At 38.7% G+C, this 16,479-nt stretch overlaps 1 protein-coding gene across 4 annotated transcripts in view; it reads left to right on the forward strand.

Moving 5' to 3' along the window:
- The window catches only part of RAF1 (Raf-1 proto-oncogene, serine/threonine kinase), a 73,520-nt gene that overhangs the window by 18,334 nt on the left and 38,707 nt on the right, over window positions 1-16,479 (forward strand). The window contains exon 1 of one of the 4 annotated variants that reach the window (XM_054595803.1): window positions 6,998-7,145. The exons of the other annotated variants lie outside the window; for them this stretch is intronic. The gene's annotated coding sequence lies outside the window, so the exon portion shown is untranslated. Of the gene's footprint in view, window positions 1-6,997; window positions 7,146-16,479 lie in introns of those variants that run through there. 4 annotated transcript variants of the gene reach the window in all.

Genomic DNA, 16,479 nt, shown 5'->3' on the forward strand with positions numbered 1-16,479 from the left:
TTTTAAGTTTGTTTTACTGAATTACTCCTGTTTATTATTTATTCCTTCATTTTACTTTATTACTCTTTAATTATTTATTGATTTTACTCCTTAATTATTTATTCTTTACTCCTTAATTTTATTGAATGTCTGGTTGGTTTCATGGTGGACAACATGTACATGAAGAATATTTTAAATGTATACCCAAGAATTTAAACTATAACTTGTATAATGCTTAAAGCATTCTTGTTTTGGTACATGTACCCAAAATATTTGGGAATTACTGTATTTCCTTTAAATGGAACTCCTTCCCCCCATTTGAAATTCTTTCTACACATTCTTTTGCATTCTACATGATTTTAAACATGTTTAAAAACACAGTTCCACATTTCTTTAGTAGGGGCACTGTGGTTTAATTTTAGTAGGGGCATTGTGGTTTTTATTTTCAGCTGTGTATATGTAAGACAAACTGAATATGTGTTTAGGTAGAAGATGTTTACAGTTTAGTGTGACAGCAGGTGAACAGGAGTGGTGCTTAATTTTATTTTTAAAATTAAAAAAAAAACTAAGAAGGGAAATGCCAAACAATACTAGTAAATCAAACTTTGGAAGTAACTCCATAATGACATAAGTTTTTTATTATCAGCTGGTTTTTGTCTGGGATCTGTCTGATGAGTTGTTTTATTACTATTTAGCTGACTGCCAGTCAGCAATTGTACTGTGCCAATTCTGCAGTTACAGAATTCCACAGTTGTTAGTGTTCTAATTCTAGAATGTGGTTCCTCAGTATAGAGTGGTTCCTAAATGACTGTACTGACGATTTCTGTTAGAACTCAGCACTCATTGGACCCAGGTGACAGTATTTGTTATTCATACAGGAAATATCTCAAGGACCTACAATATGCTAGACACTGTTAAAGGCAAAGGTGTTTTAAGGGTGAAATGAAACTTAGGTTCTTGGGGCATATGTCTAGTGGGGTAGGAGACAATAATTATTGAGTAGGCAGATCTAATACAATTTCTGAGTAAAGAGAAAAGTATGATGGGTAGGGGCAGGATGTACTTGAACAGGATGGTCAAGGAGGTCCCCTTTGAGGAGTGACATTTGAGTGGAAACATGATTGATAAGAAGTGCACTAGCAGCAAGAAGGCCAGTATGACAAGTAGAGCGAGCAAGAGGGAGAGGAGTAGGAGATAAGGTGGAAAAGGGAGATAGAGGCCAGGTCATTATGTAAGGCCCTGTAGGTCATAGTTCAAGAATTTGGATTTTATTTCAAGTGTGATGCGGAACTGACAGAGGATTTTAGGAGAGGAATAATGTGATCAGATTTGTGTTTTAAGATGGCTCTGTAGCCAATAAATTTAGAGGGATTTGGAGTGGACATAGTGACACGTGGTATAATCTAGGCAAGAGATGATGACTTAAGTCAGATTGACTGGGGTTAGGTTAAAGCGTTTGGGTTTTGAAGGAGGAACTGATAGGAGACATGGATGATTCAGTGTGGTAGTTGAGGAAAATAAAGGAAAATCAAGGACAATATCTTGTTTATTTTTTAAAAAATATTTTACTTTTTTATTTTTAGAGAGAGGGGAAAGGAGGGAGAAGGGGAGAGAAACATTGCTGTGAGAGAGAAACATCAATATGACCGCCTTCGTACTGGGGATGGAACCACAACCTAGACATGTGTTCTGACCAGGATTTGAATGGTGATCTTTCACTTTGCAGAGCAACGCCCAACCAACTCAGCCACATCAGTCAGGGCTCTTAGTTACTTTTTAGCGCTGATAAGTTCTGTTACATTATCATCAATAATGGTAATTAGCTATCATGTAGTAATAGCTCTATCATGGATTAAGTGCCCACTATGTATAAGATAATAAGTTTTGCATTCTTTGTAGTTTTTAAAATTCACTCCTCACAACAGCCTCTTAAATATAGCTGTGCTCATTTTATAGATGAAGAAATTAAGGTTTAGGTGTGATTTGTGCAGGTCCACACAGCCAAGAAGTTTATCCAGCTACAGGTTTCACTGACTTCAAAGCACATGATCAGTTTATTTAGTCATTCAACAACTACTTGCCAAGTATTCTAGGAGTTAGGTTTACTGAGGTTAACAAAGCTGTTACTGCTCTCTTAGAGTTTGAAAATTTATATTTTATGTGTTAAAAAAATTGTACAACAATACAGTATATGGAATATTGTGGTCCAGTTGTGTGCAGGAGGACCTTGCTTACCTGAATGCTGGATTTTTGGTAGCCTTAATCTTCTGGAACATAGCTCTCATCTTGCAAGTAAGTCCATGCTGAAGCCTTTTCTCTTCTTTTGTGTTCCTTATACACAAACTTGATTTTTTCTTTTTCTCAAGTCAGGTTGTCATTAGCACTTGCTGAGGAGCAGCGGAGTTAATAGAGGTAAATATAATCAATGGTAGTCAGAAGTGGCACTAGCAACCAGATTGCAAAAGTATCTGAAGAATACCGAGGAGACACAGAACTCTGTTGTCTGTTACATTTGTTCATTATCATTGTTGTTTTTGAAGCTTTACACTCAATATTAAAGAAGATTCAGTGCCTACTTTTTAAGCCTGAAAGTTCTTTGAAGTCATATTTTATCTTAAATCTTTGGTTCTTAGATTTTACTTCATAATAGGTATATAATAAAAATATTTTAAAATATTAGTTATGTAGGCCCTGGCCAGGTAGCTCAGTTGGTTAGAACATTGTTGTGATGCGCCAAGGTTGTGGGTTCAAGTCCCAGTCAGGGCACATACAAGCATCAACCAATGAATGCATAAATGGGTAGAAAAACAATTCAGTGTTTGTCTGTCTCCCCCACCTCTCCCCGTCCCCTCTTTATTTAAAATCATAAAAAAACGTTTTAAAATATTAGTTACCTTATTAACCTCCCTTACTAAAGTCTGAGTAAAATTACTGGAAAAAAAACTTATTCTAAAATCTATATATTGTCAGTAGCTAGAGTGTTCTCATTGTAGTAATTTATAAGTCATTAAGAAAGGGTTGCTTGATATAGTTTAATTGGAAACACAGGGAAGCAATATTTTGTATTAGAAAATTTTAGTATATGTTAGATTTTTATGACACTAGCATCATCATAAGATTTTGTAGCTAGAAGGATCATTATAGATTATCTCATACTTTTTCTGCAGAGGAGGTAACTTGAGGCCCAAAAAGGTATTGACTTATTTATAGTCACGTTTGTAGTTGGTTGCATAGCTTGGATTTAAACTCAGGTAAGGCAAATTGTTTAACTTTTTTCATTCTTTATCTACTTCAGAGTTATGTGGATTAACTGAAATAGCACATATCATCTATATATGCTCAGGTTCTACCTAGCTCATGGTAGATGTCTAAAGGATGCTGGTTTCCTTTTTCATTTCTTTCTTTTAAATTATATTTTATTGACTACTCTGTTAAAGTCACAATTTCCCCCCCTTTGCTTCTCCAAGCACCCCAGCTCGCTCAGGCAGTCCCTCCACCATTGTTCATGTCCATGGGTCATGCATGTAAGTTCCTTGGCTACCCCATTTTCTGTGCTGTACTTTACATTCCATGTTATTCTGTGGCTACCAATTTGTACTTTTTAATCCCGTCATGTCGTCACCTATCTCCCTATAGCCCTCTTCCATCTGGCAACCATCAAAATGCTCTCTGTTCTTCTTGTTCTCTTTGTTTGTTTTTTAGATTCAGTTGTTTATAATTTTGTATTTATTGCCATTTTATTGTTCATAGTTTTGATCTTTTTATTAAGTAAGTCCCTTTAACATTTCATATAATAATGGGTTGGTGATGATGAAGTCCTTGAGATTTTCCCTTTCTGGGAAGCTCTTTATCTGCCCTTTGATTCTAAATGATAGCTTTGCTGGGTAGAGCAATCTTGGCTGTAGGTTCCTGCTTTTCATGACTTTGAATATTTCCTGCCAATCCCTTCTAGTCTGCAAAGTTTCTTTTGAGAAATCGGCTGACAGTCTTATGGGAACTCCCCTGTAGGTAACTAACTTCTTTTCTCTTGCTGCTTTTAAGATTCTCTCTTTATTTTTAACCTTTGGCATTTTAATTATGATGTGTCTTGGAGTTGACCTCTTTGCATCCATCTTGTTTGGGACTCTCTGCTTCCTGGACTGGCATGTCCATTTTCTTCACCTAATTAGGGAAGTTTCTTTCATTATTTTTCCAAATGATTTCCAATTTCTTGCTTTCTTTTTTCTCCTTCTGGTACCCCTATGATGCAAATGTCAGTACATTTGAAATTGTCCCATACATTGTCCCTTACATTATCCTGGTTGTAAACGGATTCTTTTTTATTGTTGTTCTGATTAGTTGTTTTTTGTTTCCTTATGCTCTATATCATTGCGTTGATTCTTGGCTTCATCCATTCTACTCTTGTTTCCCTGTAAATTGTTCTTTATTTCAGTTAGTGTATCCTTCGTTTCTGACTGGGTCTTTTTTAGGCTGTTGAGGTCCTCATTAATTTCCTTGAATACCCTTATAATCAGTGTTTTGAACTCTGCATCTGATAGATTGGTTATCTCCATTTTGCTTAGCTCTTTTTCTGCAGTTTTGATCTATTCTTTCATTTGGGCCATGTTTCTTTGTCTCCTTGTTTTGGCAGCCTCCCTGTGTTTGTTTCTATGTATTAGGTAGAGCTGTTTTGACTCTGTCTTCGTAGCATGGCCTAATGTAATAGGTGTCCTGTAGGGTCCAGTGGTACAGCATACTCCCCTATTATCCAAGCTCGGAACTCGAGATACACCCTCTGTATGGGCTTAATATCCTCTCCTCTTGTAGTTGAGCCTTGCTTGCTGTTGGCAGGTGAGTGGGAGGGATTTACTCAGGCCAGTCAGCTGCAAGGACTGGCTGTGACCACTGACACCAACTTCTGCCCTCCTTGGAGGATGAGGGGCTGTATAGGGGCAGGGTGGTAGTGTTCCAATGTGGTCTGTAATTGTTCACTGGGAACACAGGCTCTGAGGTTTCCCTGGTGGTACAGGCCAGAGTCAGCCACCACCTGTATTACTCCTGGGGCCACACAGCATGGACCAAAACGCAGTCTGCAGATGGCTGCTACTTGTGCTGGATTTGGAGGTTCCCAGGCAAAGCCAAACTTTGACCCAAAGCTGGCTGCTGCCAATGCCATGCCTTTGGCCGCTTAGCCAAAGGTACATGGTCTGGGGCTCGCTGAGGCCAGTTGTTGCTTGTTTGAGAGATTTAAGGAAGATGCAAAGCTTGACTGAGACCAGCCATTCATGTGGAAAAACCACTGTTAACAGCTTGGATGGGCTGGTAAGTGGAGTAGGGCAGAGCCTCAGGGATTCCCCAAGGAGGAACAAACTGTGTGAGCCAGGTCTATGGAGAGTCAGATATGGCTCATGCCTGCTGGCTCTGTTGTGCTGTCGGGGGAGGGCTCAGAAAAGGAACAGTGGCTTCTCTGCCTGCCATCCTGTCTGGGAGAAAGCTGTCTCCCAGCTCTCGCCTTGATGCCAGGCACCTCAGTTCCTCCTCTCATGCCTCTGGTGCCTTTCAAGTTGCTGCTCCAATGCTGGAGCTGAGAGAGAGTGACTTTGAGCAAGTCCGGGTGTGGGCCCTTTAAGAGGAACTGCTTGGGACTCCAGTAGTTCCTTTCAGTTACTCAAACCCTGCTAGTTTTTGTAGCCAGAAGTTATGGAGACTTATCTTTCTGGCATTGGAACCCTGGTCTGGAGGGCCTGGTGTAGGGCTGGGACCTCTCGCTTAGAGATATCCCTCCCGAATTTTTATCCACCACACACGGGTATGGGATCAGACTGTTCTTTGTCTCTTTTTCTCCTACCAGTCTGGATGGATGCGGTTTCTTTAGTTCCGTAGTTGTTGGACTCCCATTCAACTTGACTTTTGATGGTTCTTCTGAGTAATTGTTCTGTAGTTCAGCTGTAATTTTGATGTTGTTGTGTGAGGAGGTATGCTGTGTTTACTACTCCATCTTGACAAGGGGGTGAGGAGAGAGAAAGGGGAAGAGGAATTGGTGAAAATGTGTCATTTAATTGTGGGAAAAATGGACTTTTTGGCCATAGTCATTCCATTTTAGTGAAATTGACCCCATCAGTCTCTATGGGAGAACCCAGTTAGCTTAAACCAATCAGTAAAGCCTAGCCATTTGGACAGAATGAGATGGGAAGTCATGTTTGGGGCTTTCTTATTCTAAAGAGCTTCCCTGAGAAATGCTGTTACCTGTTAGATTTACATGAGAATGGATGTAGCTCTGTCTCAGAAATCTTGTAGTCACCCATGTTGTGACTTAGAGGTCTTGGGGATTGCCAGCCTTAGAACAAAGCAAACACCAAGGAAGGCAGAGAGGAGAAAACAAACGATCTTATATCTTTAGAGACATCATTGAACCTTTGGACAAAGCCTTCCTGAAAATCAGTCTGCCTTTCGTCTTGTCAGTTGAATGAACCATTAAATTATTTTTATATATGCAGATTGAATGGGATTTTCTGTTGCCTGCCGCCCAGAAACTTAAATAATAGCACCCAGCTTATTCTAAACCATTTCACCTCAAATACCCAGGAGCCTAGACCTAGGAAAATCAATTCCAAAAGTATGCTCCCAAGTAAATTAAATTTGTCGGCAAGCATTGGTTGAGCTGCTTATACATTCGTTTATTCAGTACATAGTTGAGATCCTGCTCTGTGCTAGACTCCATGCTAGGTGATGGAGCTGAAGATTAGTTCCTGCCCTCAAGGAACTTACAGTTTAGAGGAGACAAGTCATATAAGAGCATTCAAATAATAATGTCATTTTTCTTAAAATAAGCTCCCCCAAATTGCGTTAATTTTCTTTGTTTTAGAATGTGCTGTTGCATCTCATTTGTATTTATTCTAATATTTCTACCTTACAGTATATAATGTTACTACAGTCATATAATATGTATGTATTTTGTTACCTCATTTTGTTACAGTCTCCATAAAGGTATAATGGACAAATATACTTGGATGTTTTAAATACTAAAATCTGTAACTGGCATAAAATAGCAAATCAGAAATGAGCAAGAGGAGAGCTTCTCAAAAGGTTTCTAATTGCTGCTGACCCTTATCCAGCGATACTTGATTGTTTCTGAATCCTGCATTGCTTTCAAATGTTGACAGAAGTTAAGATATTTCCCCAGAAAGGTAAATATACATATACCCAAGATCCTCTATTCAGTTTCTGGGAGTTCTTGAATTTACTGAAGCTGTTAGAAGTTGAAAGTCTGGTTACCATATTTTGTTGTGTATAATGCACACCTTTATGCTCAAATATTTGAGGGAAAAATAAGGATGTACATTATACACACAGTACCTTGTATCTGTTCTTATGTTTTGTCATTATTTGTTACATAAAATGTATTAAAAATGAATGCTAAAATTCCTCTATAATACAAAAAACAAGTATCTAAATATAAATAAATAAAAAATTGAATTAAAAATTAAAGTGAAAGATTTTTTTTCCCCTGAAAGTTTGGGCCAAAAATGTGGGTGTGCATTATACACAGGAGCACATTCTACACTGCAAAATATGGTAACCTTCACACCTGCTACTAAATGATGCTGTAGTTCTGTAAGTTTACTAGTGGACCATATATATCTCTATATCTGTATCTATCTGTCTTATCTTATCTATCTGTCTATTTATCTATCTGTAAGTTCAGCTTCCCCACCTGAAAAATTTTTAATAGGAGAGGTACAATTTTTACTGACTTTCTTTATGTGCTTGACTCTTAGCTAAGTATATTAAATGCATTATCTTATTAATTCACTGGATTTGGTAACATTTGTACTGTTATTACTATTATCTTAATTTTATAGCTGAGGAATCTGAGACTGAGGGAGTTCATTTTTATTTATTAAAGATTTTATTTATTTTTAGAGAGAGAGGGGAAGGGAAGGAGAAAGAGAGAGAGAGAGAGAGAGAGAGAGAGAAACATCAATGTGTGGTTCTCTCATGTGCCCTCTACTGGGGACCTGGCTTGCAACCCAGGCACGTGCCCTGACTGGGAATTGAACAAGTGATCCTTTGGTTCGCAGGCTGACACTCAATCCCCTGAGCCACACCAGCCAAGATTGAAGGAGTTTAAAAATATGTTGTCCAACTTTAGACAGCATGTAAATAGTGAAGTTGGATTTCAAACCCATTATTTGTCTTCTTACTCACTAAATGGTTTTGCTTCTTAAGTAATTGCTAGAAGGTGTTCTGTATAGCCCCCAGGATATAATAAGTAGTCATACTGTTGCTGTTGTTTATTTAGCAAATTTTTTTTAAACAAAAGAACAAAAGATTATATTTTTCTTTTTTTATCTGTGCCTCATTTTATTTTTAATTTGTTTTTATATATATTTTATTGATTATGCTATTACAGTTGTCCTATTTTTTTCCCCCTGCATTCCTCTCCACCTACTCTGCCACCCTCCCCCGGCCCCCGCTTAGTTTATGCCCGTTAGTTCCTATACTATTCTTAACCTCCCTCTGTCTATTTTGTACCTACTATTTATGATGCTTATTCCATCTACCTTTTCCCCACTTCTTCCCCCTCTCCCGGCCCCTCTGCTTTACGGTTCATAGTTTTTGATCATCTTCTTTTTCTTAGATAAGTCCCTTTAACATTTCATATAATAAGGGCTTGGTGATGATGAACTCCTTTAACTTGCCTTATCTGGGAAGCATTTTATCTGTTCTTCCATTCTAAATGATAGCTTTGCTGGAGAGAGTAATGTTGGATGTAGGTCCTTGCTTTTCATGACTTTGAGAACTTCTTGACAACCCCTTCTTGCTTGCAAGGTTTCTTTGGAGAAACCAGCTGATAGTCTTATGGGAACTCCTTTGCAGGTTACTGTCTCCTTTTCTCTTGCTGCTTTTAAGATTCTCTCCTTACCTTTACTCTTGGGTAACTTAATTATGATGTGCCTTGGTGTGTGTTTCCTTGGGTCCAACTTCTTTGGGACTCTGAGTTTCCTGGATCTCCTGGAAGTCTTATTTCCTTGGCCAGGTTGAGGAAGTTCTCGTTCATTATTTTTTCAGATAAGTTTTCAATGTCTTGTTCTTCCTCTTCTCCCTCTGGCACCCTTATGATTTGGATGTCGGAATGTTTAATATTGTCCCAGAGGTTCCTAAGCCTCTCCTCATGTTTTTGAATTCTTGTTTCTTCATTCTGTTCTGGTTGAATATCTCTTCCTTCTGCTCCCACTCGTTGGTTTGAGTCCCAATTTCCTTCCCTTTACTGTTGGTTCCCTGTGTATTTTTCTTTCACTTTACATAACCTTCACTTTTTCCTCCATTTTACAACCATATTCAGCCAATCCAGATTACCAGTGTTTTGAACTGTGCATCTGTTAGATTGGCTATCTGTTCACTGCTTAGTTCTATTTTTGGAGCTTTGATTTGTTCTTTCATTTGGGCCATACTTCTTAGTCTCCACATGCCTTGGAAATCATTAGAAGGGGCGGAGCCTTAGGTATTTGCCAGAGTGGGACAACCCAGGTTGCTGAGTTGTGACACTGTGTGTGGGGGAGGGGTGTGAGGGAACAATGCCGCTTGCTCGGCTCTCTGCTGGCTTTCAGTCACTTGTCCTGATACCTACAAACAAATTGGATCCTTCTAGTGCTGATTCCCAGGTGGATGGGTTTGTGTACGTTCTAGGACCCCATGGGTATCTCTATAGCAGACTCTCCTGTGAGGCTGGAAGTTTCTCCTGCTGCTGCAACCCCCACAGGTTTTTACCTCCAGAGGTTTTGAGGCTTTCTTTTCCTTCACTGGAATAGGGGACTGCGCGGTCTGTCTCGCTCCCCAACTGCTCCTCTGGTTTATTTGCAGGCAAATGTGGTACCGCCTGGTCTGCCAGCCTCCACCTCACCTGCCCGGTCCTCCAGCCGTCCCCTTGCTGCGTGTCCTCTCTGCCCAGGCTGCCTGTTTCCACTCCTCCTACTGGTCTGGATGAATGTTTCTTTTAACTCCTTGGTTGTTAGACTTACATACAGCTTGATTTTCTGGCAGTTTTGGTTATTTTTTGTTTTTAAATTTGTTGTTGTCCTTCTTTTGGTTGTACGAGGAGGCAAAGTATATCAACCTACGCCTCCATCTTGGCCGGAAGTTGCAAATATTTTTTTTGAGCAACTATTCTTCATATCTTTAGTTCTTTATTTTTTCTTTTCTTTTCTTTTTTTTTTAATTGTTCATATACATTTGTCTCCACCTTCCTGCCACCACTTTCCCATGCCCCTCTTTCCCACCTCTCTCCCTCAGTCCTTTCCCACTTTGGCTTTGTCCATGGGTCCTTTATACATGTTCCTTCACTTTACCCTTCCCTTCCCTTTCCCTACCCACCCACTTCCCTCTTGATTCTCTTGGTTTCTTTTTTCTTTCAATGTTACTTGTATTTTCCTTGCCTGCTTGTTTTGTTGGTTAGGTTCCACTTATAGGTGAGATCATATGGTATTTGTCTTTCGCCTCCTGGCTTATTTCACTTTGTATAATGCTCTCCAGTTCCATCCATGTTGTCGCAAAGGGTAGTAGCTCTTTCTTTCTTTCTAGTTCTTTCTTTCTTTCTGTTGTGCAGTATTCCACTGTGTAAATGTATCATAGTGTTTTGATCCATTCATTTACTGATGGGCACTGAGGTTGTTTCCAGCATTTGGCTATTGTAAATTGTGCTGCTATGAACATTGGGGTGCATAGGTTCTTTCATACCTTTAGTTCTTAAGGATAGAAATGTTTTTTCTTAGGAACCTTAGATTCAAGGAACAGAATCCATATCGAACTAGATTAAATATAGTAGTGAATCTTGTAGGTGGAGACTGGGGTTTAGGACTGGAAAAGTTCCAGGATTTATGAGCGAGTGGATCCACTAATTAGAAAGTTCATAAACCCAGATAGCTCCTATCAAATTACTGCAGACATGCCCCTCCTTTTTTTTGGTAACAGTTTTATTGAAATATAAATCATTCACCATGCAGTTGATCCATTTAAAATATATGTTTAAGTGGTTTCTAGTGTATTAAGAGTTGTGGAACCATTACAGTCAATTTTAGAATCTTTTCATCACCCTCAAAAAGAAACTTATTAGCTATACCCCTCCAAACCTCCCCATCTTCCCAGTCTGAGACACTAATCTACTTTCTATTTTTATAGACTTGTCTATTCTGGACTTTTATATGAATGGAATCATGTAATACGTAAACTTCTGCAAGTTAGCATAACGGTTTCAAGGTTCAACCATGTTGTAGCATGTATCAGCCTGTTATTTCTTTTTATCACCACATAATATTCCATTGTTTGGATACACTATATTTTGTTTATCTCTCTATCAGTTGATGGGCAGTTGGGCTGTTTCCATCTTTTAGCTATTAAGAACAATGCTGCTATGAACATTCTAAGGTCCTACAGTTTTAATAACCTGCAAGCCCACCCTGTGGTCCTATAATTCTAGTCTGCAGGAAAGAGAGAACAGTGATTGTTTCTTTTGAAATTTTTTTTTTACTGCTAGCATTTATTTATTTATTTATTTATTCAGAAGGAAAGAGAGGGAAAAAGGGAGAGAAATATCGATGTGAGAAAGAAAAATTGATTGGTTGCCTCTGGTATGTGCCCTGCCCTGAGACTGAATCCGCAACCTTGGTATGTGCTCTGACCAGGAATTGAACTTGTGACTTTTCGCTTTGTGGGATAATGCCCAACCACCTCAGCCACACCAGTCAGGGCTGTTTTTTTTTTTTTTTTTTTTAATCGCTCTGGGCAGGGTTTTGGAAGGTAAAAGGATAATTTTATTAGGTTTTATTTAGAAATACTGAAAATAACCAGAGGATTTTTAAAAATTATATTTGGAGTCCACAGGGTACAGAAACGCTGGGTTGGTGCTGGACTGATTTAGTCTTACCCACATTGTTTTTAAGATGAAGACAGGCCTAGGGAAGTGCATGTGTGTTCCAGTGCCTTCAAATTTAGTGTCAGTGACTTCGATAGTGTTTCGACCTATAATGATCAATATGCTGTCTGTTTTGTAATGATAGGCAGGATTAGGCAACTATAAATATTCTTTAAAAAATTTATTGTGGTAAAATATACATAACATAAATTGACTGTCTTAACCACACCTAAATTTACATCTTAACCATTTTTAAGTGTGCACTTCAGTAGCATTAAGTACATTCACACTATTTTAACCATCACCGCTGTCCATCTTCAGAGCCTTTTTATCAACCCAGAATGAAACTCTTTTCCCATTAAACTCCCTGTCTCCCTCCTGCTCCTGACAACTCTACCATTCTACTTTATGTCTATAAATTTGAATAGTCTAGGTAGGTCATAAGTGGAATCATACAATATTTGTTTTTTTATGACTGGCTTATTTCACTTCACATAATATTCTCAAGGTTCATGTTGTAGCATGTATCAGAATCTCCTTTGTAAGGATAAATAATATTCTCTGGTACATGTATAGCATGTTTTGTTATCCATTCATAGTTATTGGACACAGGTTTTTTCCACCTTTTTTATTGTAAATAATGTTCCTATGAACATGGGAATGCAACATATTACTTTGAGTAACTGCTGTAGCTTTTTTGGGTCTATATCCAGAAGTGGACTTGCTAGATCACATAGTAACTTTATTTTCAATTTTTTGAGGAATTACCTGCAATACTGGTTTTCGTAGAGGCTGCATCATTTTACATTCTTGCCAGCCATGCACAAAAGTCCCAGTATTTCCACATTTTTGTCAACACTTTTTTAATGACAGTCATCCTAATGGATATGAAGTGGTATCTGATTGTGGTTTGATTTTCATGTCCCTGATGATGAGTGATATTCAGCACCTTTTCATATTGTTAATGGCTGTTTCTGTATCTTCTTTAGAAAAATATTTATTCAAACCCTTTGCCTATTTTTAAATTGGATTGTCTTTTTTTATTATTGAGTTGTAAGAGTTCTATATTCTACAGGATACTTATATTCTCCAGGTGGGTCCAACCTTTTGGCATTTCTGGGCCACAGCGGAAGAAACGTTGTCTTGGGCCACACATTAAATACACAAACACTAATGAAAACTGATGAGCAAAAAAAAAAAAAAAAAAAAAAAAAAGGCTTTAAGTACATTTACGATTTTGTGTTGGGCCACATTCATAGCGATCCTGGGCTGCATGTGGCCTGTGGGCTGTGGGTTGGACTCCCCTGGATGGAATTCCCTTAGATATATAATTTGCAAACATTTTCTCCCATTGTCTGGGTTGACTTTTACTTTCTTGATGGTGTCCTTTGAAATACAAATTTTTTATTTTGATGAAGTCCAGTTTATCTGGGTTTTTTGTTGTTGTTGTTGCTTGTGCTTTTGGTGTTATTAAAAAGCCCTGACTGGTGTGGCTCACTTGGTTGGGCATTGTTCTGCAAAGCAAAGGGTCGGTCACTGGTTCTTTTCTCGTCAGGGCACATGCCTGGGTTGCTGGTTAGGTCCCTGGTCGAGGTGTGTGTGTGCACGAGGCAACCAATCAATGTTTCTCACATTGATGTTCTTTCTCCCTCCCCTTCCCCTCTCTAAAAATAAATAAATAAAAGATAAAAAGCCACTGAAGAATTCAAGATCATGATGATTTATTCACTCCTTTGTTTTCTTTTAAGTGTTTTATAATTTTTTTAGTTTTAGTTCTTACAAAAGGTTCTTGATTCATTGGGTTAATTTTCGTACATGCTGTGAAGTAGAGTTTCAATTTTATTTTTTTGCATTTGGATATCTAGTTGTCTGAGTGCCATTTGTGCTAGGACCATTTTTAGGTACGCTTCTCAGTTCTGTTCCAGTAGTCTGTATGTGTATCCTTATGCCAGTACCATACTGTTTTGACTTAAGTTTGAAGTTGGGAAGTGTGAGTCTTCCCTCCAACTCTGTTCTTTTTCAAGATGGTTTGGCTATTCTGAATCCTTTGAGTTTACATAAGAATTTTAGAGTCAACTTGTTAGTTTCTATGGATAACTCAGCAAAGAAGGCTATTCCTATAGGGGTTGTGTTGCAATTATAGATCAGCTTGGAGAACATTGGCATCTTAACAGCAGATGTGCTTTTACTGCTTTGGACATATGCATGGACCTACATTCTCTTCTCAGCTCCTGAGTTTATATCTTCTCAGTTCATAGGACTGTCCTATCTGTAGTCTCCCAATTTCAAATCAAGTGGCCCAGCTTAGATCCTTGCTCCATTCCATTTTAGTGGAGCCTAGAGGGTAGGATCATGCATATAAATATATAAACATCACTGCTTGGGGCTTATTCTTATGGTGAGGGGAGAAGTTTCTTAAAAGAGGAGTGTGAGTTTGTGATGTTGTCTGTACATCTAGAACTGCCATTCATAAACCAAGCAGCTCTTTGTTGTTGAGAGTTCATCAGGCACTGACCATGTGGCAGTTGGTTCCAGCAGCTCTTTGGGTTCTGCTCCAAAGTTAGTTCTAGAGGAAAAGAGGCTACTTACTCATGGGTATGGGTGGCTGCCTCCTTGCATTCCCTAGGCAGCATGCTTCTGTATAAACTATTTCCTTTTATTATGGAATTCTTCTGGGCACTCCCTTCCTCTTTAGAGTATTTCTTCAGCATCACCGAAGACATTATGGGTATCTTGGGTTTCCTGATTATTATATGTCCCTCAGTCATTGAGACACTCTTAGTATCCAAGCAGGCTAATAATTCTCTCTGAAATAGTGAGTGTAGCTGGTTGGCAGTATCTTGGAGTTTTCTTGTCCAAAGTCCCAATGGCTGCCGCTGGGGAGCACTCATGGGCTTTTGCCATAAGCGTTAGTCTGCATGAACACAGGTGCAGACACTTCCAAAATCATAAAAAAAGTGGTGGTCATAATGGCCCAAAAGTGCTAAGAGAGCTACAGCTGTATTTTGCTTTGCAGGATGATGCTCAGCATCTGAGCCACACTGGTCAGGGCAACAAATTTTGGTTTTATAGTGCATTGGACTCCTGTATCATGGAGTCCCAGAAAAGTTTCTTCTCCTTCTCGCCATTTTACCCGCGTATGTGCATATGGTCTTGGTTCCCTGGCTGTGGGTAGGCCAGAAGATCTTGGCCTTGATTAATATTTCTAACTATTGCCCTAATGGATTCTTGGTCAGATTCCTCATCTTACTGGGATAAATAGAACAAACTTGTTTGGGGCCCTGTAATGCTGGGGTAGCACTATTGGTTCACCCACTCTTCGGTAGTGCTGCATCAATACCTTTGTTTCAACTCCATCATTGTCCTCTTTATTCATCCCATTTTTTAAAAGCTATCAGAAGGCTTCCACTCAATGGGATCTGTCAGTGGTTTTGAGTTTGACATCTGTTCTTTTTTTTTTTTTTTAATTACTAAAAAGGGAGGTTAGGAAATAATAGAGTAATAAAAATATCAAACATTTTCTTTATTGTAATCTTTATCTGATTTAATTCAATGTTATTTTATGTCTGTTCATAAATCCTGTAGAATCATTTTGTGAACCGTGAATTAATGTATGGGCCCATGCTGCTAGACTGTTTTTATGCATGTTGTTCAACCACCTTGTTGTTCAAGACCCAAGCACAGGTCTTACTACTCCCCTTCTCAAGGAACAGTGTATTTAAAGAGGGGGGAGCATATAGGATCATGTAAAACTTTTTCAGTGTGAGCATTTCCTTCCTTCCCTTGCTTTTTCCCCTCCTTTTTCTCCCTCCCCATCTCCCCCTCCCCGACCCTCAAAGAAAAAGCCTTTGTGTCAGTGAGTATTGTTGGTGTTAGAGATTGCTAGAAAGGGTCACATAATTAGGGAATTTTGTCCCTGGTACACATTTGTCATTCAAGGATTTCCCTCCTTTGGCCTCCAGGGGATTTCAATTCACTTCTTTCCTGTGTTAGTGCCCTAGTTTCTGTATCCCTGGGTCTGTCTTTTTCTTGATTTACTGTTACTCATGTGATAAATTCCTTGAGAAAGTCATCATGAAGGGTAAAATTTCTGTAGTTATGAATGTTGAAAATACTACCTAACCTCCTACCTTCATTGATAGTTTTGTTGATTATTCAAAGTTGGAGGTAACTTTCCTTCAGAATTTAGAAAGCTTTGTTCCATTCTAACTTCCACTGTTGAGAAATTTGAAGCCATTCTGGCTCCTGGTTCTTTGTATTTTTTTTTCTCTATAAGTGTATAGAATCTTCTGGTCCTTCATTATAAAATTTGATGTGCTAGGCACTCAACTGGATGGGCTCTGTTCTGATAACTCTGGTTAATCTAATCTGATAGCTCAAGTCAACCAGTTGGGTTTTCTCCCCTGTGTGTTTTGGTCTTTTATCATTTGTGTTAGAGGCTCTCCTAAAATGCCTAGTAATCCTTAGCAGTCTGCTTATTTTTAAAAGGATAGGATTAAACAGCTGAATGGAATCTGAGTGCTTGGGTTAGGCTGGTCTTTGAGTTTCATTTTAAGGTAGGGAACTTGTGTCAGTTTCTGAGTCTGGATGCCCAGCTATGGAAGAGCCTC

Source organism: Pteronotus mesoamericanus, unplaced genomic scaffold, assembly GCF_021234165.1.
Source record: "Pteronotus mesoamericanus isolate MK-2021 breed Mesoamerican mustached bat unplaced genomic scaffold, CSHL_Meso_final scaffold_54, whole genome shotgun sequence".
Classification (NCBI taxonomy): Eukaryota; Metazoa; Chordata; class Mammalia; order Chiroptera; family Mormoopidae; genus Pteronotus; species Pteronotus mesoamericanus.